The sequence below is a fragment of the Notamacropus eugenii genome, chromosome 1, assembly GCF_028372415.1.
Source record: "Notamacropus eugenii isolate mMacEug1 chromosome 1, mMacEug1.pri_v2, whole genome shotgun sequence".
Lineage (NCBI taxonomy): Eukaryota > Metazoa > Chordata > Mammalia > Diprotodontia > Macropodidae > Notamacropus > Notamacropus eugenii.
The window spans coordinates 685060401-685081495 of record NC_092872.1 but is presented as its reverse complement, the minus strand read 5'-3'; the positions used below and the strand labels follow the sequence as shown (position 1 = coordinate 685081495).

General features: G+C 37.9%; 1 pseudogene; it reads left to right on the top strand.

The window, feature by feature from the left end:
* The first annotated feature begins 807 nt into the window (after positions 1–807).
* On the top strand, positions 808–2132 carry LOC140521181 (mitochondrial import inner membrane translocase subunit Tim17-A pseudogene; annotated as a pseudogene).
* Positions 2133–21095: the final 18963 nt, after the last annotated feature.

Below are 21095 nucleotides of genomic sequence, written 5' to 3'. Positions count from 1 at the left end.
TTATTACATCCTTAAGTCAAATGTGATGAGAGTTAAGCTTCACTTTTTCCTCTCACCTCCCCCCTTTTTCTTCCATTGAAAAAGCTTTTTCTTGCCTCTTTCATGAGAGATAATTTGCCCCATTCCATTTGTTCCTTTCTTCTCCTTGTGTGTTACTCTCTCACCCCTTAATGTTAGTCTTTTAGATATCGTCCCCTCCTATTCAACTCACCTTGTGCTCTCTTTCTATATACGTGTGTGTGTGTGTGTGTGTGTGTGTGTGTGTGTGTGTAATCCCTCCAACTACTGAAATACTGAGAAAAGTCTCAAGAGTTACAAATATTATCTTTCCATGCAGGCATGAAGACAGTTCAACTTTAGAAAGTCCTTCATGATTTCTCTTTCCTCTTTACCTTTTCTTGCTTCTCTTGATTTTTGTGTTTGAAAGTTAAATTGTCTATTCAGTTCTGGTCTTTTCATCAAGAATGCTTGAAAGTCCTCTATATCATTGAATACTCATTTTTTCCCCTGAAGTGTTGTCCTCAGTTTTGCTGGGTTGGTGATTCTTGGTTTAATCCTAGTTCCTTTGACTTCTGAAATGTCATATTACAAGCCCTTTCGATTTCTTAATGTAGAAGCTGCCAGATCCTGTGTTATCCTGATTGTATTTCCACAGTACTCAATGTGTTTCTTTCTCACTGCTTGCAATATTTTCTCCTTGATCTAGGACCTCTGAAATTTGGCTACAATATTCCTAGGAGTTTCTCTTTTGAGGTCTCTTTCAGGAGGTGATTGGTGGATTCTTTCAATATTTATTTTGCTCTTTGCCACCGTAGCCAAGTTGGAGGAATACGCTCTTGAGCCCTGCCCCTGGCGAATTGTAGATGACTGTGGTGGTGCTTTCACTATGGATACCATAGGAGGTGGTATCTTCCAAGCAATCAAAGGTTTTCGCAATTCTCCTGTGGGGGTAAGCCACAGGCTTCGAGGCAGTTTGACAGCCATCAAAACCAGAGCACCACAATTAGGAGGTAGCTTTGCAGTTTGGGGAGGTCTCTTTTCCATGATTGATTGCAGTATGGTAAAAGTCAGAGGAAAAGAAGATCCATGGAATTCCATCACAAGTGGTGCCTTAACTGGAGCCATATTGGCAGCAAGAAATGGACCAGTGGCCATGGTTGGTTCAGCTGAAATGGGTGGCATTCTTCTTGCTTTAATAGAAGGAGCTGGTATCCTATTAACAAGATTTGCATCTTCACAGTTTCCAAATGGACCCCAGTTTGTTGAAGATCCTTCCCAGTTGCCTCCAGCCCAGTTGCCACCCTCACCATTTGGAGACTACCGGCAGTATCAATAATGAGACTTGCCCTGAGGTTTCTTATTAGAATATGATTTTTAGTTCTAGAAAGATTCTGGAAGACCAAGTTACAGTTGGATTTGGACAAGAAGGGCTGAATACTCTGAAGAAACACTTAGCACTTTTTCTATTTAAAGGAACCTGGGACAGAAAGTCAAAGCTTAAATTTTATTTATTCATACTTGGATTGCATTTCTAATAAAATTAAATGTCTAGTATCATTAAAAATATTTTAAGTGCTTAGAAGAAGGAGGACCAAAGGGAGAGTATTGAAACTGATTTCCTTGTGGACTTCTCTGCCTGGTTCAGACAGCAATGCTCCCTAGGACTTGTTCTTGCTTTCAAGATCAGTAGTAGTGCTCCACTTTCATCCTCAGATACTTCATCTTTTCAACAAAAATAGATTTAAACCTGCATGTATTGGAGTTAGAATCTTTTCTTACTTCTGAAATGGGTTGTGTATGAAAATGATGCCAACTCAACACAGGTTATTTTTAGTAAAAATACTTTAAGCATCAAAGGGATACAGTAAAGTGCTGGTTGTTCTCACAACATCATCGCCTTGCAGGGAAAGTGAAATATGTTGTGCCCTTTTGAGGCTGTCAACTACAAGACTTCTCTGAGGCTCCTTGGCCTTGGTTTCTGACCATTCAAAATCTCACCAAAAATGACTGGTATCCAAAATGCTTGGTCCCATAAAAAGAAGAGTTCAGAACTGGAATAACTTTCATTATTAGAAAAGTTTGTTGTTTATTTGTGGAACTGAAAATAAAACGGAAATTTTTTGCGAAAAAAATATATTTATTTTGCTCTCTTGTTCTAGAATATCAGTGCAGTTTTCCTTGATAATTTCATGAAAGATTATGTCTAAGCTCTTTTTTTGATCATGGTTTTCAGGTAGTTCTATAATTTTTAAATTTTCCCTCTTGGATCTATTTACCAGGTCAGTTGTTTTTCTAATGAGATATTTCACATTATCTCCAATTTTTTCATTCTTTTGGCTTTGTTTTGTAATTTCTTGGTCTCTTTTAAAATCATTAGCTTACATCTGTTCCATTCTAATTTTTAAAGAACTATTTTCTCCAGTGAGCTTTTGAACCTTCTTTTCCTTTTGACCAATTCTGCTTTTAAAATCATTCTTCTCCTCATTGGCTTTTTGGGCCTCTTTTGCCAGCTGAGTTAACCTATTTTTAAAGGTGTTTTATTTTCTTCAGCATTTTTTGGGTCTCCTTTAGCATGCTGTTGACTCCCTTTCATGATTTTCTTGAATCACTCTCATTTCTCTTCCCAGTTTTTCTTCCACCTCTCTTACTTGATTTTCAAAATCCTTTTTGAGCTCTTCCATGATCTGAGACCATATTTATTTTGGAGGCCTCTGATGGTAAGCATTGTTTTTCTTCATCCGAAAGGAAGGAAGATCATACCTGTTCACCAAGAAAGTAACCTTCTATAATTTTATTTTTTTTCCCCTTTTTTAGGCATTTTCTCAGCCAGTTACTTGGTTTTTGAGTTCTTTGTCGAGAGGAGGGTATACTCTGGGTACCTTTAAGTTCTCAGTTCCTCCAAGGTGGCACAATCAAGGGAGAGGTGTTTACTCCTCTCCTGGCCTGCGCTCTGGTATGGGAGCAGCCACAAGCCTTCTTCTCTGCCCAAGATCTGTGAGTAGAAGTCCCTTTCCAGAGCCTCCACCAGCTCAACTGCCAGTGCTCCTCCTCATCCCAGGGCAGCCACTCAGGGCTGACAAGCAGATCAGCTGAGCAATTCCCCCAGGGGCTTTAGGCCCAAAGGCTCCAAAAATGGATGATGCTCCTGGTGGGGCCAGACTGCATTCCCTTCTCACCCAGGTGAGAGAGCTTCCTCACTGACCTCTGAAGCTGTCTTTGGCATTTGTGGGTTGAACAATCTGGAAACCCCAGCTGCTGCTGAGGATTCCACCCTGAGGCCTGCTCTGGTTCTGTCTCTGTCACTTGGTGGGGCCAAGACCAGGATACGCTCTGCTCCACACCTGGTACAATAGACCTTTCCTGTTGGCCTTCCACGCTGCTTTGGGCTGGAAATGTCTTTCACTCTGTTGTTTTGTAGCTTCACCTGCTCTAGAATTTTTTTAAAGTCATTTTTACAGATATTTTATGGGCTATGGGTGGAGCTTCTATGGGTCCATCCTTCTACTCTGCCATCTTGGCTCCTACCCCTCAAACGTTTTTGAATAGACAAACTCTTAAACTGCTAAATGTGGTGTCTCCATTTAATGAGTACCTTTGCTGGTTGACAGCATGGCTGCTGGGAATGGAGCAAGGGGAAAAAAATATCACTTCTTTCCAAACTGAAGTAATTCCTTTCATTGCTAGTTCCAGACCTATATATCCACTTCGATTTTACAACTCTGACTGTTTTCAAAGACTGGACATTTAATGCAGCTATGGGTATGTTCAATTCTCAGCTTAGTCAAGATGTTTTCAAATTTGACTCAGTCAGATATACATGTCCATGTTAGCAAAGGGATCACCATGTATTAACACCTTACTCTCATGTCACAGTTTTCTATCTGTGACTTCATCAATTCAGCTAAGATACTGTGGGAGGAATCATCTCCTTACATATGCAGAAGGTAAGGTTGGGTGGGGTAACATTGGAATTTCTTTCCAGCTTCATGATTCTATAAAAAGACTTACGACCAATTGGGAAGTTGTGTTGATGTTTTTCTGAGTCACTTCTACTCATCAAAGGAGAGTGTTTTAGACCTGAATATTTCACTGATACCTTCTAAAAGTTGTCTTCAGGTATCTGCCTATATACATCACTAATACCTTCTTTCAAATATATTTTGGACCCATTTGGCTTGGACTAGGCTTGGGTCCAATAGAAATTATACTTGGCCATTTCCCATTCCTTATAGAAGATTTTTCAAATTCACTCAGAAATGAATAACCTTTGAAGGTCAGGGAAGTTTTGGAAGATATCCATGGTTTATTTCTGAAACTGCTCTCCCCAAAGTGATCAATCTCTTAATTACCAATGGCCTTAAATCCAATGGCCTTTTCTCAGTCCTCATTCTCCTTGATCTTTCCACTATCTTTTACACTGCTCATCATCCTCTTCTTAACACTTTTCTCTCCAGATTTTCAGTGAATCCTTCTGTCCTGTTTCTTCTACTTATCAGATTGTTCTTTTTCAGTTTCCTTTGCTGGATCTTCATCTAGGTCATGCCTTCTAACTGTTAGTGTCCCACAGGTTCTGTTCTGAATCCAATTCTCTGCTCCCACTATACTGTTTCACTTAGTGATTTCATCACCTCCTATAGAGTCATATAAAATTTCTGTGCTTACACTTTTCAAGTCTACCTTTCTTGACCTAACCTCTCTGCTAAGCTCTACTCCCACAGCTCCAACTGCCTTTTAGACATCTCAAACTAGATGTCCAGTGAACACCTTAAAATTAACATGTCCAAACCTAAACTCATTTTTGTTCTCTCTGAAGCCATCTCCATTTCCAACATCTCCTATTATAATAAAGGGATATTATAAAGATATTATAAGCTATCCTTCTATCCCTCAATCTCAAAATCTAGGTGTCATTCTCAATCCTTCAATATTTCTTAGCAATCTCTCTATCCAATCTATTTGCAAGGCCTATTAATTTCATTTTTGTAACATCTATTGTATAGTCCCTTTTTTCTTCTTACGCTGTCACCACTTTCATGCAGGGTCTCATCACCTCATGCCTGGACTATTGGAATAGCCTCCTGTAAAATCTACCTGTCCCAGATCTCTCCCCACTCAATCCAACTGCCATTTAGCCACAAAGTGGTTTTTGTAAAGCATAGGTCTGATCATATAACTCCTCTACACAATGAATTCTAGTGGGTCCCTATTCTCTCTAGGAACAATTACAAAATTATCTGTTTGGTATTGCAGGCTCTTTAAAATCTACCCCCTTCCCAACACATACCTTTCTGATTTTCTTATACCTCACTCCCTACCATATGCTCTTCAGTCTGTCACACTGGGCTCCTTGTTGTTTTAAGAACAAGATAGTGCATCTCTCAGGTTCAGACATTTTCTCTAGCATTCTCAGATGCTACATGCCTGGAATCTCTCCCTCCTCATCTCTGCCTATTGATTTCCTTTTCTTAGTTGTATTTTGGGCCAGTGTGTGTGTGTGTGTGTGTGTGTGTGTGTGTGTGTGTGTGTGTGTGTGTGTGTGTGTGTGAAAGGCCTGGGGGAGAAATGCAGAGGTGGTTTGGGCATATATGTTCCTTGCTTCATTCAATTGACTGTGTACTCCTTGTGGGCAAGGACTGTCTTTTGCCTCTTTATTTTCTGTGCCTATCACAATGGCTGCCACATAGTGGGAACTTGCAATAGTGTTTCTAGGACTGTATTCCCCAAGAGATCATAAAATGGGAAAGGGTCCCACATGTATAAAAAATATTTAGAGCCCCTCTTTTTGCAGTAGCCCAAAACTGGAAATCAAGGGGATGCACATCAATTGGGGAATGGCTGAATAAATTATGGTATATGAATGTAATGGAATACTATTGTGCTATAAGAAATGATAAACAGGAAGACTTCAGAGAGGCCTGGGAAGACTTACATGACCTGATGCTGAGTGAAAGTAGCAGAACCAGGAGAACTTTGTGCACAGCAACAACCATATTGTGCGAGAGTTTCTTCTGGTAGACTTGGAATGTCATTGCAATGCAAGGACTTAAAAAATTCCCAATAATCTTTTAAGGCAAAAATGCCTTCTACATCCAGAGAAAGAAATATGGAATTCAATTACAGAATGTAGCACATCTTGTTTTTGTATGTGTGTATTACATTATGGTTTGTTATATGATTCCTCCCATTCCTTTTAATTCTTCTGCACAACATGACTGTAGTGAAAATGAATTTAATAGGAATGTATGTGTAGAACCTATATAAAATTGTATGCCATCTCGAGGAGGGATGAGGGAGCTGGGTGGAGAGAGGGGGAAAAGTCTAAGTTATGTGGTAGTAATTATAGAACACTGAAAATAAATAAAAATTAATAAAAATGAAACTATTTGACTGATTCAAGCAAAGAAAAGTATAGATATGATTGATAAGGATGATCAAATAATGTTCAGCCCTACAGATTTCAATGAACATTCCTCACCATTATCCTCTGAAGTAGATTGTAAAAATATTCTTATTTCTGTTGTGTGGATAAAGAAGCTTCAGGTCAGAAAGATGAAGCAGCTTGTACAAAAGATAAGCAACTAGTAGAGATGAGATTCCAGATTCAATCCCAGGATTTGGGACTCCAAACCTAGGAGACCTTCCACTTTATCAGAAAGTTTTGTCAAATCATAAAACAGTAGGGTAGGTAACTGATGTGTGTGTGTGTGTGTATGTATGTGTGTGTGTGTGTGTATGCATGTGTGTTTTGGGGGGAGGAGGTGGAAGCAAGTCCTCACTTAACCTCATACATTCTTTTAGGCAGTAGAGTAGGCAGGTGATCCCTGATATATGTAGGAGATTCATGCAATGCAATTTCTACAAATCCTAAAGTTTCATGATTGATTCCCTCCACTTTTATGAAGTAATTACCTTCAAGAGCTCTTTCTTGCATGAATTGTAATAAAAATGACTTCAGAAAAATGGTTAGTCCTTGCATAAAATTAAGCTGAAATTAAATGAAAAGGCAGGACATATGTTCATCCTATATCAGACCTCTGAGGGTGTTACCAATGAGCTGAATCTAAAGTGGTGATAAGGAAAATTGAAGCAGAATTCTATTTTTCTGATTTATACTGTTTCTTTCTTATCCCTGTTGATGATCTCTATATTGCATATTTTCTACCTGTCCAATGTAAAATAAATAAATGACGTGCTAATGGTGCTGGGAGTCTTCGTAGTAGAAGAGACTAGAGCTTGGGCAATAGAGAGATCTGCAGTGCAAGGAAGTAAAAGACCCATACTGTAGATCAGACACAATTGTGTGACAACTATTTGAATAAACGTATGGGATGGTTAGTCAGAGCGGGAAACAGAGGCCCCTGGATGTGGTTGCTTTTATGTGAAGATGATGACTCTAAAATAAGAAAACTGTCATGGGGAATGGAGATAGCAATGACAACAACAGCATTTTATTTAAGATTTGTGAAGTATTTTGTTGTTTTTCTCTATCACCAATAACTTTTTTTTTTAAATCATGATGCTAGCAATATTCTTTTCCCTATTTTGCAGATGGAGAAATTGAGTTTCAGGGAGGTTAAGAGATTTGCCCAGAGTTATATAAAAAATAATTGTCAGAGGTCAGATTTAAAACCAGGAATCTTGACTCCAGGTCTTCCATATGTTCTCTGAGAGGGATATAGCAGGAAAAAAAAAAGTATCAGAAGGCCTGGATCTGAATCCTACCTATGAGTTTTTTTTTGGACATTACCCCACAGTTCCTCAGAGAGGTATCTAAGAGAAACAGAGAATTAGGCCAGGGTGCAAATCTTACCTCTGACACTTCTTGTGTTTGTATGTGAACATGTCATTTCACCTTACTTATAAATAAAAGAGATTAGATTATTGTTAATGTTTCCTCCAGTGTCAAATTCTAGATATGAAAACCCTTTGGAAATCAAGGAGTTCAAATGTGATATTGAATATTGCATACCAATGGAACTTTGATGAAACAGTTTATTGCCCTTTTCAGAAGGTCAAAATCAGACCCAATGAACTCCATCAAATACTTAGCACATAAGAGGAATAGGTTGTTACTTGATGCATGAGCATAATACTTCAATAATTTTACTTCTGAATTATTATTGCCATTATTTTAGAATAGCCCACTTTCTTTGTAAGCAGTTAGTTACAATAACAAAGCTTCAATAGGGAAATTATTTTGCTTAGTGAAAAGAATACTTTTTCTGACAGAAGAAGACCTGTGTTAAATCTTTCCCTAGTCTTAAACAAGTCACATCATCTTGCCAGACCTCAGTTTCCTTATCTGTGAAATGGGAGGGTCCAATTAGATGACCTCTGAGGTTCCTTTCACTTCTCAACTTATGTTCCTATAAATACATCCAAATATCTATGATTGAATGAACATCCTTATCACTATACAGAAAATGTTGGCTTACTGAAAATAAAAAATGCTGGATGTACAGTCAAAAATTAAAAAAAATAGGTTCAAAATCTGCTTCTGACACTTACTAACTCCATGGGCTTGGGCAGCCAAAAACCTGGGACTGGCTTATATTTGTTTGTAGTTGCATTGCTGGAAAGATTTTCATTATTGGGAATAATTCATACAGATCACAACCACTTCAGGTCATAGCAAACAATTTTAGGGCTTTACATCATAACCCCCTCACTCCCCCAGCACAAGTTATTCCAATTGGCCAACCTTCTGATGATAGGCCACTCTGCATTTAGTGAGAATGGGTCTTGATGAGCAGATACACAATTTGCACACACATCTGACATTTTTCTCTTTTAATAGAAACTGTCAGAGCTTATGTTCTACCTCTAAGTAGCCCAAGGTTAACTTCATGATGGGATGAGGTTTAGGAGGAAGACTCTATTTCAGGAATAACCATAAACATAAAATACATTTATATAGCATTTTATATTCATCATTTCATTTAATCTTCATAAAAGTTCCTGTGAAATAGAAGCATTAGATATTACCCCTTTTCAGAGGAGGAAAAAAACTTCAGAGAAATGAAGTCAATTCCCCAAAGATTCAGAGTCTTCTGACCTCGGCCTTACCTTATATTCCTCTAAAATTACTATTCTGAATCCCAGGGGCACCTGAAATGTCCTAAATTAGCTCTAAGTGTTGAGATATAATCTTTAAGGAATGGGAGTGCCATTCTCCCTTGATTCAGTAGGGCAGTGTGTCTTAGGGGAGTGAGGAGAGACCTTGGATTCAATAACTTAGATTCAAATGCTGCCTTCATAAACTTAATAACTCTTAGAATTTCCAGCTCTTAATACTTCTAAAGGTCAGCGTAAGAGTCCATAATGATGTTACTCAACCTTCCCATATGGAATCTAAGAATCCCACAGATGGAAAGAATGCCATGTCATCTAATATAACCTATATGTGAAGCTGAGGTTTCCTATATGTCATTGCTGAAAAGTGGTCATTCCTTCAGAGCCACAGTGAAGACATTTGGTGGTGGTTTCTGGTGAGCTACTCCTGCTGCTTTTTCTACTCTGAGTAGTGTGGTGCTCTAGAGACCTCTCTTTATGTACCTCTAACACTCAACCATTCCATACATACCTTCATAGAGTTATAGGGAGGGGAAAAAATTCTTGAGGAAGGGAGACAGTATCAGGAAAGATGGGAGATAGAAGGGGAATGGATAACAATCCTTTTCCATCGTGCATGCACATACCTCCCACCACCAAGCAAGAGTTTCAGCAAGGACACACCTGCCTTACCCTTACTATAGAACACCTTTTCTCTGCTACATTTCCCCTACTCTCATGCCTAAGCAGATCAGACCCATTCCTCCAACATTCTTATGTAGGGACAGCTAGGTGACACAGTGGATAGAGTGCTGAGCCTGGAGTCAGGAAAAACTGAATTCAGATCTGACTTCAGACACTTACTAGCTCTATGACCATTGGCAAATTACTCCACATCTCTCTGCGTTCATTTCTTCAGCTATAAAATGGGATCAATAACAGCAATTAACGTGTATTATTGTTTTGAGGATGAAATGCAATGGCATTCTTAAAGTGCCTAGAGCTAAATAAATGCTTATTCCCTTCTACTTCAGAAGCAGCTTGGTGGTACAGTGGATAGAGTTCTGAGACTAGAATCAGGAAGATTCCTCTTCCTGAGTACAACTCAGGTAGCTGATACTTAGCTGTATGACCTTAGACAAGTCAACAAGAACAAGTTAACCTTGTTTACCTCAGTTTCCTCATCTGTAAAATAAGCTGGAGAAGGAACTGTCAAATCACTCTAGTATCTTTGCTAAGAAAATCTCAAAAGGGGTCAGGAAAAGTTGGGCATGACTGAAAAATGACTAACAAACCTCCTATTTCGTTTTTGTTTTTGTTTTTTTTCTCTGCCCTCTGTTTCCAGAGTGCTGTCAGGCACCACTTCCTCCTGTTAGCTAACTCTCCTGTATTTTATATTCTTCACTGATTTCACAGTCCTTCCATCTCTGGTTACTCACTGAAATTTCAGTTTCCCTTTAAGTCGCCGAAACTATTGGTATCTTCTCTAGGGCTGTATGTTGCTTCTTTCATACCTCCTGAAGGAAAGGAAACAAACTGTGGCAACCCTTGTTCCCCACAGCCACTTTTAGCCCTTCCCTCTGCCAGAGTAACTCAGTAGCTACTCCTTTTTGAAAGTTTACTCAATCCTGTCCAGATCCTTGTTGCTATCACCAATGAAGTTTCAAATCACTCTCTTCCCCAGAAAGTTCAATACCTAGTTCAAAGTCTTCTTGTGCTCTCAAGCCCCTTCCACCCAGCCTCCTAGTTCCTCAATCTCCTTGTCTAAAGTCTCTGTCAGTGACACAAAGTCTTCATGCTCTGAGTATCACCCTCACTAACACAGGCATATATACATTAAATTGAATTTGTTCCAGATGTTGCAATTCCTAGTGATAGATTTGTCTTCTAATGATGCAGAACTCACTTCTTCAGATAGAACAATTCATTTCTGGACATCTCAAATTGGCAGAAAGTTTATTATCCTCCTCCCACCCCATGCCGCACTGAGTTAAAATCTGCCTTGATTTAGGATCCATGCATATATTAATATCAAAAGAAGTAATGGAATTAAAACACTAGGACTATGAAGCAGTTTCTAAATGCCATTAATTATTAATAACCATATCATCCTAGCTAGCTTTCTGTGAAGAAAGACCTTCGTATATTTCCCATAACAACAGCAGTAGCGGCAGTAATTACAAGAACAATCAACACACCATATTTCAGTAATGTGTTAAAGTTTAAAATATGCTTTTCTAGCACAAACCTTGTGAGATGGTTATTAATATTACTATTATTAGCAGCATTAATATTTTTGTAATAGTAGTAAAGAGTAAGAGTAGTGATAGTCATAGTTTGGTCTGGACCAAAGACTTTATAGGCATCAGTAATATTTCAACAAAAATAATTTGCATATCATATTTCAATAATTCTTTACAGTTTATAATATGCTTTTCTAACATAAACCCTGTGAGGGAGTTACTATTATTACTGTTAGTAGGAGTGATAGTATATATAGTAGTAAGAGTAGCGTTAGTAGTACATTGTCTGAACCAAAGATTCATTGGCATAAGGAATTTGCCATGTGGAAACTCACACCATCAGTGCAGAATCGCACTGCTTCTATAACTTATAGTTTTAGAGAGTTATACAGGGCAAGAAGAGGTTAAACTGCATGTGCATGGGTGCAAAATTTTCAAAGACAGGAATTGAATCTTGGTCTTTCTGACTTTAAAAGTAGCCCTCTATCAATTACATCATACAACTTTGAAATTTTATTTCACACAATGAAAAACACTTCAAGTGCTTATGTGACTTGTCTGTAGTCTCTCTATGGTGATCTCACTAACAAGGTCAGTTCTCCTGACCAAGTCCAGTGATGTTTTCATGATATTGTACTCTCTCTCAGGCTATTAAGTTCAGTCAGAAAAGTTTAGGGGACTTATATTGAAGTCATATTCTGAAACTTTTAACACAAAATGATTTTTTTCCTAGCCAGAGGTGCCTAACCCTCTTTAAATGTTCTTCACAGAAGCAATCAGATACAGAATTCATATCTTTAGAAGAGCAGCCTGCCTCTTTCACAAAGCAAGCAGTGTGCTTAAGAGCCAGTACTGCGATAGCTGGCCTGCTAAGCCACATAAAACTGGCCCATTATTACTTGTGTCCTTGTAGGTATTTTAGCCTTTAAATGGTGATACTATCATTTTAATTAAAGCTGTGGTTTCTTCGGTACTCAATTCAAAAAGAGAAAGGCCCCATTCTACAGCATAATCCAAATGCTCTGCACATACATGCAGCAAAGTTTATGTATAGGGGAAAAATGTCAATTTGAGGGATTAAATTGTTACCATTCTTCCCCCTTTAAGGACATTTCTAGATTACTTTTTCAAGAGAATTGGATTCAGAAAATTTGAATCTATTTTGAGCATCTAGTCTACTGCCACATTGCCCTTTCCAAGCTGATTTCAACCCAGTTAGGAGTGCTTGCAAAAATGGTGGTGTTTGATAGTTATTGCTGAGAGACTCAGATCTTTTTTTGAATCATGCCAGGAAGCTCATGGCTTCTGCGTAATGTGTCAGTTATTGAGAATTTTCTGCATAAAGTTGACGGTTCAATGATTTACCAAGTATTTGATCATCAAGCATTAGGCTTAGGCTCTCAAACAAGCAGTCAAGTAGAGTGATGGATTAAATGGCTTTCTGAAAAAGCACCATACAGTAATGCATCTGGGGCATCTCTGAATGACCTTATTGCCATACACCCATGTGTAATGGAGAACCAACCATCTGCCAAAGGGGTGAGGGGGCAACCAAGGGCAAATATAGAAAACTAGGAAGGGAGCCAGAGAGAACAGACTTCCCCTTTAGGTATCATGTCATTGCTCATCAAGTTGGGAAAGGTATATTCATTTCAGGGAAATATCCCAGTAAATTGAGAAAACATAGCTTGGAAATGAAGGATCATTCCTAAACCTCAGGGTCTTAATAGGGTCATACTCTCAATCTGAAAATTACCAAATATGCTGAATGGAAAAGGTTATAAGTCAGATGAATCATCTATCAGCAGCAGCGTTAGCTCTTCCATCTTTTAAATATTTTAATTATGTACTGGGTAGTTAGGTGGCAATGGACTTGGAATCAGGAAGACTCATTTTGGGGGGTTCAAATTCAGTCTTAGACACTTACTTAGCCGTGTGAGTCTAGGCAAGTCACTAAAACCCTGTTTGCTTCAATTTGCTCATCTGTAAAATGAGCTGAAGAAGGAAATAGTAAACTACTCCAGTACCTTTGCGAAGAAAATTTCAAAGGTCATGAAGAGTTGGATATGACCGTAAAACCACTGAGTAACTATTTAGTATTCCTGCATGTGATGGCAATGCAAACATATAGAAACTAGAGCTGGCTCTCAGATTACCCTGAGCCATTGTGCTAAACTCTTAGGTTGGCTCAGGGAAGTGTATGTAGAACTCTTCAGACTTAGTATTGTGGTGGGACTGGTCAGAATTTCTCAGTCTCTATGGATTATTGTCAAAAAAAGTCAGTTCTACTTTTGTTTATGGCAGTAACAATAGCAAAAACAGTAAGAATAGCCTACATTTATATAGCAATTTTATATATGCTTACAAAGAATTTTGCAAATGTTATTTCATTTAATCCTTACAACAACTCGGGGAAAAGGTGCTATTATTAGCCATATTTTAGAAATGAGGAAACAGAGGGCAGACAGAGGTTAAGTGACTTCCCCATGGTCATACAAGTAATAATAATATGTTTGGGTCTGGATTTGAACTCTGATCTTCCTGATCAGCTCCAGTCCTCTGTCCACTGTGCCACTTAGCTCCCTCTGTTTGAAGATTTTCCATAAACATGGGACATTGGAATGTTATTGAGCTTGAAAAATCAAAGAAGCCTTAGCTCAAGAAAGGGTTGTTCAGTTGTGGGGCAAGTTAATGTAAGATTAGGTTTCTTGTAAGGTGGTGAATAGAAATAGCAGACAAGGACACGACAAATGATTCAAGTCACAATCCTTTACACTGCTAGAAATATTATCAGGCAATAATCTGAGCAGAAATCAAGAGCAGAACTGGATGATAGACGACATTTTCTAAACATCCCATTTCCTTAAGTTGAACTTTATATGATATGATTGGGGATATTGACAATCTTTTTTCTGGATGATCTTTGACTTACTAGTGTCATAAATGGGATGCCCAAAACTGGATATTGTTCCACCCTGGTGGGGTACAACTAAACCATTAGCTCTCCAAATCTATAGACCTTGTCTCTCTTATTGTAACCCAACACTATGCAGCCAGAGCTTCAGAAGCACCTAGTTTTTCAATTGCTTGGCCTCGTAGATCAGACCAGCCCTATCCAAAGTGTTTTTCTTGATACAAAATGTGCTAAAAGACTGAGGTGAAGTGACACAGAGGCAGCCATCAAACAACCTTTGGAGAATAAGGAAAGGCAACAAGCAAACATGATATGATAAGCATCAAGAGTAAGAAACCCTGATGCTTTTCCTATGGGCAGTGTTCTGATAAGAATTAATAGCAAAATAGTACCTTTGGGTCAGAGCAGGCTAATTAATAGAACAAGGATGCATGGGGCTGGGAGACAGGCTGGAGTGCAGCCTGTGGATGTAAGAAAAGTCTTCCAGAGGAGAGATATCTGTCATTAGAAGGAGCCAGAAACCAGTCTTGTATTCCAGATTACAAATTCACAAATGACTGGACATGCTGTAGGCAGTCAATGAAGCAGTATTTTTGTGGGTGGCTAACAGAGCCTAGTTACCTGTAAACTATCTACAAACTCTTGGGTTTTAGGCGTGGCCACAGACTGGTTGAGGATGGCCTAGGGCTGAGAAAATGTTCTGGATGCGTATCTTATCTGGCAGTTTGGGGAGTATATGTATGTATACACACACACATACATGTATATACATGTTTATATTTCTATGTATATATTATATATGTATATGTGTATGTATGCATGCACTCATGTATATATGTATAGTTTCCTAATGGACATTTTGGAGAAATATGGCCTGAATGATAATACAACCATGTGGAAGGGATATGCTGGACGGGCACATGGTCAAACACCTGGCCTTCTCACACTGGCAGTTTCTTGCTTTGATTGACTGGTTCCTCCCCAAATATCCATTTTAAGAAATATGCCTAGACCACCAATTTCTTCACTCCTCTCCAAGCAGCATCTCTTATTCTTTAAATTTCTCTATTACTCTCCTGCTTAGTTAAAATTTCTCCTCTCACTTTTTGGTTCCCTTTAATTTGTTTCCATCCTCCATTAGAATGTAAGCTATTTGAGGGAAGGGACCATCTTTCTTTCTGATTGTGTATATAGCCCTAGTACTTAGCACAATGCCTGGCACAAAGTGACCACTTAATAAATGTATGAGCTATTTTTCGTTTTGTTTTTTACTTGACCCAAAAATAGTCATAAAAATTTCTGGAATGCCCTTAAGTTCTGTACTTAGTCCAGTGTCATTTTCCATTTTTAATTAATGACTTGGATAAAGACATGAATAGCACATTTATCAAATTTTCAGATGACCCAAAGCCCAAAGCAGTGAGAAAATCAGGATCCAAAATGACATTTTCAATCTAAAACATTAGCTTAAATGTAATAAAATGAAATTTAACAAGTATATATGTAATAATTTTATATGGGTGCTAAAAATCAACTCCACAAGCTTAGAATGTGATAAGTATGGCAAGATATCATATTGTCTGAAAAAGATATGGCGGTTCTAGTTGATGTGAAAATTACTATTCCTATACCATAAAGTAGCTAGGTGGCATAGTGGGTAGAATGCTGGAAGTCAGGAAGACTCATTTTCCTGCAGTCAAATACAGTCTCAGACACTTACTAACTGTATGATTCTGGCAAGTCAATTAATCCTGTTTGCTTCAATTTCCTCATCTGTAAAATGAACTGGAGAAGAAAATGGCAAACCACTTCAGTATCTTTGTGAAGAAAACCTCAAATGGGGTTATGAAGAGTCAGACACGAATGAGAAGATGCCACCACTACCATCACTAATACCAATACCAATACCATCATATCCTTTTAACATATCACTGTAAGGCAGGAAAAAAAATAGCTAATTAGATTTTGACTTACTACTGAGTCCTCTGTTTAGCTACCTGATCCTTTTCAGTGATGAAGACCCAGGGGCTGATGACAATCCCTAGCCCCCACCTATAATTTTATATATATATAGGTATATATATATATACACACACACACACACACACATACACACATATACATACACATACATATACATACATACACACATATATGTACATATATGTACATGTATGTATATATACACATTTATATAGGGCTGTACATACACACACACATACACACACACATTTCATTGTCTTGATAATGTCTAAGCATCTATAGCAAACCAAGGAGGAATTCAGACTTTCATCATTCCCCAGTTTGAAAAAGCTAGTAACTGGACCTCCCCAAAAGAGAAATGAGATTACTTTGTCATGACCTGATATTGACAAAAAATCCCTAGCTATTTGCAATCCCTGATTTCTTCTATATGTTTGAAATATTAGAACTTTGAGTCATAGAATGACAAAGTTTTAGATTTGTAAGTCATCTAAAAGCATAGAAGGTTGAAACTGGAAGGAGCTTTCAAGTATAGAATGTTCAAGCTGAAAGAGATGAGAGAGACCAACATAGTTAAACTCAGTGATTCTTTTTAAGATGAGAAAATGTGAGTCCTGAAGAGGTCAAGAGACTTGACCAGGGTCACAAATTGAATCGGTCCCAAGAGTTGGCACTTAATTACATTCCTGACTCTCAGTCCTGTAACACTTTCTTTACCTTACCTTTCCTTGCATTGAATTCTGCTTTCCAAGTAAATTATTTCACTCTTCTCCTTCCAATTCTCTTCTGAGACCCTTCATTAAGACTTCTAGCCAAAAGGGTACATACAGGGTCAAATGCAGCAGAGAAACAGATCCACAGAGGCAGTTTTGATGGGTGTACAGACCTCTGATTAAGATTCAGAAAAAATGGGCTCCATTGTCTTCTCTGTCACTCAGTAGCCATGTGACCTCAGGTAATTCACTTAATCTCACTAAGCCTCAGTTTCCTCATTTGTTAGAAAACTGGGTGACAGCTGGCACGAAATAATTTTTGAGGTCTCATCAACTTCTAACATCATTTCATGCTCCAATATTATATCTTTCTATTTCCAGAAAAGCCTGTTTTCTACAAGATAGACTCCTTAGATCCAAATCAAAATGTCTGTACTTAACATAAAGCTCCACAGTAAGGAATAAATAAAATAAGACTTTATCTTGCTTTATGTTTCAGCCAACACTAAACAGAAAAGATAAGCATCTTATAGAAATGTGATGTATATTTCTAATGCAAAGTATGTGTCCTTCCCTGACTTCATTGGGTTTGTGGATTCCTGTTAACTGCAATGTCAATCATTATGCTGATAATCAATAATATTACTCCATAATGCCCCATCTATGCTAATCCACATAGTAACTACCATTAAAAATTCATGGGATATTAGAGTTGCAAAGGGTCTTAGGGATGATCTGGTCCAATGCACTGAAATTCAGTTAGGGGAAATTGCATATGCAGAACCTATCAGTTAGGGGTAGAGAGCTTAGCCAAAAAACAAAAAAAAAAATCTAGGGCTATTACCTTCAAAAGGCCACTGGATATGTTATGTGTTTTGTTTTAAACTTTAGAAGAAAGAAAAGGATGTTCATCTTCGGTTAATAAAGATGGATTTTTAAACTATCTTATTTCCCCTTATTTTCATCGTGATGATATATGGAGAAAGGCAAATTTTGATAAAGGCCCAGTAGGCATAGGGAGGCAGCAGTGGGCTACATGGAGTCCCATTAGGGTAAAGTATAACCTAGTGGAGAGTAATTTTTCATGGTTTACTAGAGCAGAAAGACAACTGAAAAATCATCTGGTTCCATGATGCCAAATAGAAATCAGAACACAGATTCATACAAAAATGTACCTTCCACTTATTGACTTAGTTTTAAAATGTAATGTTATCTATATTTTATTGCACTTTTGTTTATTTTGTTAAATAATTCTCAGTTACATTTTATTCTGGTTCTGACCTTCTTGAGAGCGTTGCCATGTTTCACACCTTTAATAGAGCCCTGTTCTATGTTTTCACAGTTGAGCGTATTGAAGTCCAGTTGAGTGACTTGTTAATTAAGTTGTGAAGTGACTTGGTCATTTGATACTTCTTATTTTGACATTTGAGGAATGGGAGAAGAGAAATACGGATTTCAAGCCAGACATTATTCTAACATTCCAACTATTTTCTGTAAATTTATCTCCAAACACTTGGTGATCTATAGAGATCTCTGTGAAACATTACTTTAAAATTAATTGTTAATTTAGTACTTGTTTGCACTTAAATTCTTTTAGATATTTAAAATTATTTTTTATGAAAAGGGAAATATTAAATCAGAGAGTTATGGATTTAGAACTAGCATGTAATTTAGACATTATGTAGTATAAGGTTCTTAACCTTTATTTGTGTCATAGACCTCATTTGGCAGCCTGATGAAGCCTGCTGACTCTTCAGAATAAAGGTTGTAAATGCATAAAATAAAAGGCATAGCATTACAAAGGAAACTAATTATATTGAAATATAGTGGTATTATATATTCTGTCTATGTACATGAATGCATGCATGTAAACCGTAGGCACAAATACATACTCACACATGTAGAGAGCACACACACACATACACGCATGCACACATACATATGCACACACATAAACACATGTGCATACATGTACATGCCACAACACATATACACATGTACATGCATATATGTGTGCACACGTATGTGTATGTCTGTATATATCCACAGTTTTGCCAGACTGCCTAAAGTATCCAGAGCAGAATTAAAGATTAAGAACCCCAGAATAGACACACACACACACACATAAGTACAAGTGTACACATGCATGTGTACATGCATGTATATACATGTATATCGACATGGCTGAAAAGTATATGCCCACACATACAAATATATAAATACGCATACTTATATAAACACATAGCTCTACATATGAGTGTGTGTATACTTATGGGTGTGTGTATATAGTACATGTAGATATAGTGCTTCCATGTTTATATATACATACATACATACACACATACATACATACACACAAAGAAACTGTGGCTGAAAGATGTTATGTCAGAAGTATAAAACCAGCATCTACACCTCAGTTTCGTATCTTTCAAATGTGAGGTTGGACTAGATGATATCTAAAATCATATCTTCCACTTCTGCACATATAATAAATAGACAGCATCCTGCTACTTGTGATACAGATGACAAAACTGAGTTTAACGCTGGTGAAATGGCTTGTCCTGGGACACCCAGCTAGAAAATATCAGAGCTTGAATTTGAAAATCCAGGCACCCAAATCTTCAGCTCACTTTTCTATCACACTGACTCAAGATGCTTATAATCTCACAGGGCAGGTAGGATATACAGACAGGTAATTTTAATACAAAATTCACTGGGATAATTATACTACGAAGGCGCAATCTAAATAAAGTTTAATGAGAGTTATGAGAAAGCAAAGAGCATTTCTAAGTAAAATGGTTAGGGAAGGTTTCACAGAGGAAGCACCAAATGATCTGTTTCTTTCAGGATGTAAACTCCTGGGTATGAGTCAAAATGTATCAAATAAAGGCCCATTGTTTTTGTCATTGGCTCTTCTGATTTTCTTAAAAGTCTCCTTTTTGTCACCTCCATACCTCTCCTCTAGAAACTTGTGGGCAATTTATAATCCAGAGAGAAAAGACATTCCCTCAGAGTCCATTCTTCTGTTCGGAGTGCATGTCTCTTGATCTGAATATTTGTGGGGAAGATGTTTTGTAGGTACAGAGAGAGGCAGACATCCCCCAGTTGGTGTGGCTATTAGAACACTGGGGGAAATCTGAGCCCAAAAGCCAAACCTCGGGAAGGGATTCTTGTATTTTGGAATTTATTATGAGAAAGTCCTTACAAAGTTTACAAATATGAATGGTACTATTCCAAGATTTTAGTTATTTCCAGAGGTGGCAGGAAAATTAGAGCCCAAGACAATAGATTATAGATCTTGTGTACTGCGGCATAAAGGATGGCAAATGGCAGAAGTGCTTGTAAGCATGATTGAGTAGGTGCCCCAAATCAGGTTACATTGAATTTGGAGCCCACATAGCCCAGCAATAGATCAAGCTTCAGCAGGTGCTACTTCTGGAGTGTAGCTTTCATAACATTACAAGGGCCTCCTAACTCCACTCCCTTTCTCCCTTCCCCTCTCTCCAATATATCCTTAACTTGGCTGTCAAATGATATTTCTTATACAGAGATCTGATCTTCCTGTTCTTCTGCTCAAAGAACTTCACTGGCTCCTAATTGTTGACCAAAGAAAGTATTAACTTTTTTCTGCCTAGCATTCATATTGTTGAAATCTTATATTTCTTCTCTCATGTCTCTACTCACTTTATGGTCTAAACTAAAAACCAATATTCCCTAACAGACTATTCTTTCCCAATTCTGTACATTTGGCATTGATTGTGCACTGAATGCAGCCTCTGAAACTGAGATGGAGCAAAGCATGCATCAATTCTCTGTTGCTTGGGCTAATTCTGCCTTCACAATTAACACGAAGAAAACACAGGTTCTCCACCAGCGATCCTTATGTGGAACCATATTAAAAAAAAAAAAATGAATGTTGTGGACAAGCTCACTTACTTTGGCAGCATAATTTCACATAGATGATGAGGTTGATACACATATTGCCAGATCTAGTTCAATGTTTGGGAGGCTCTGAAGGTGTAGAAGAGGACAGAAGAGGTATTGGACGACCTACCAGACTGAACATCTACAATGCTGACCTCATTGTTGTATGTCTGTGAAACCTGGACAGTATTCCAGTATCATGACAGGAAGCTGAATTGCTTCCATTTGAATTGCTTTAGGAGTATTCTGAAGATCACCTGATGAGAT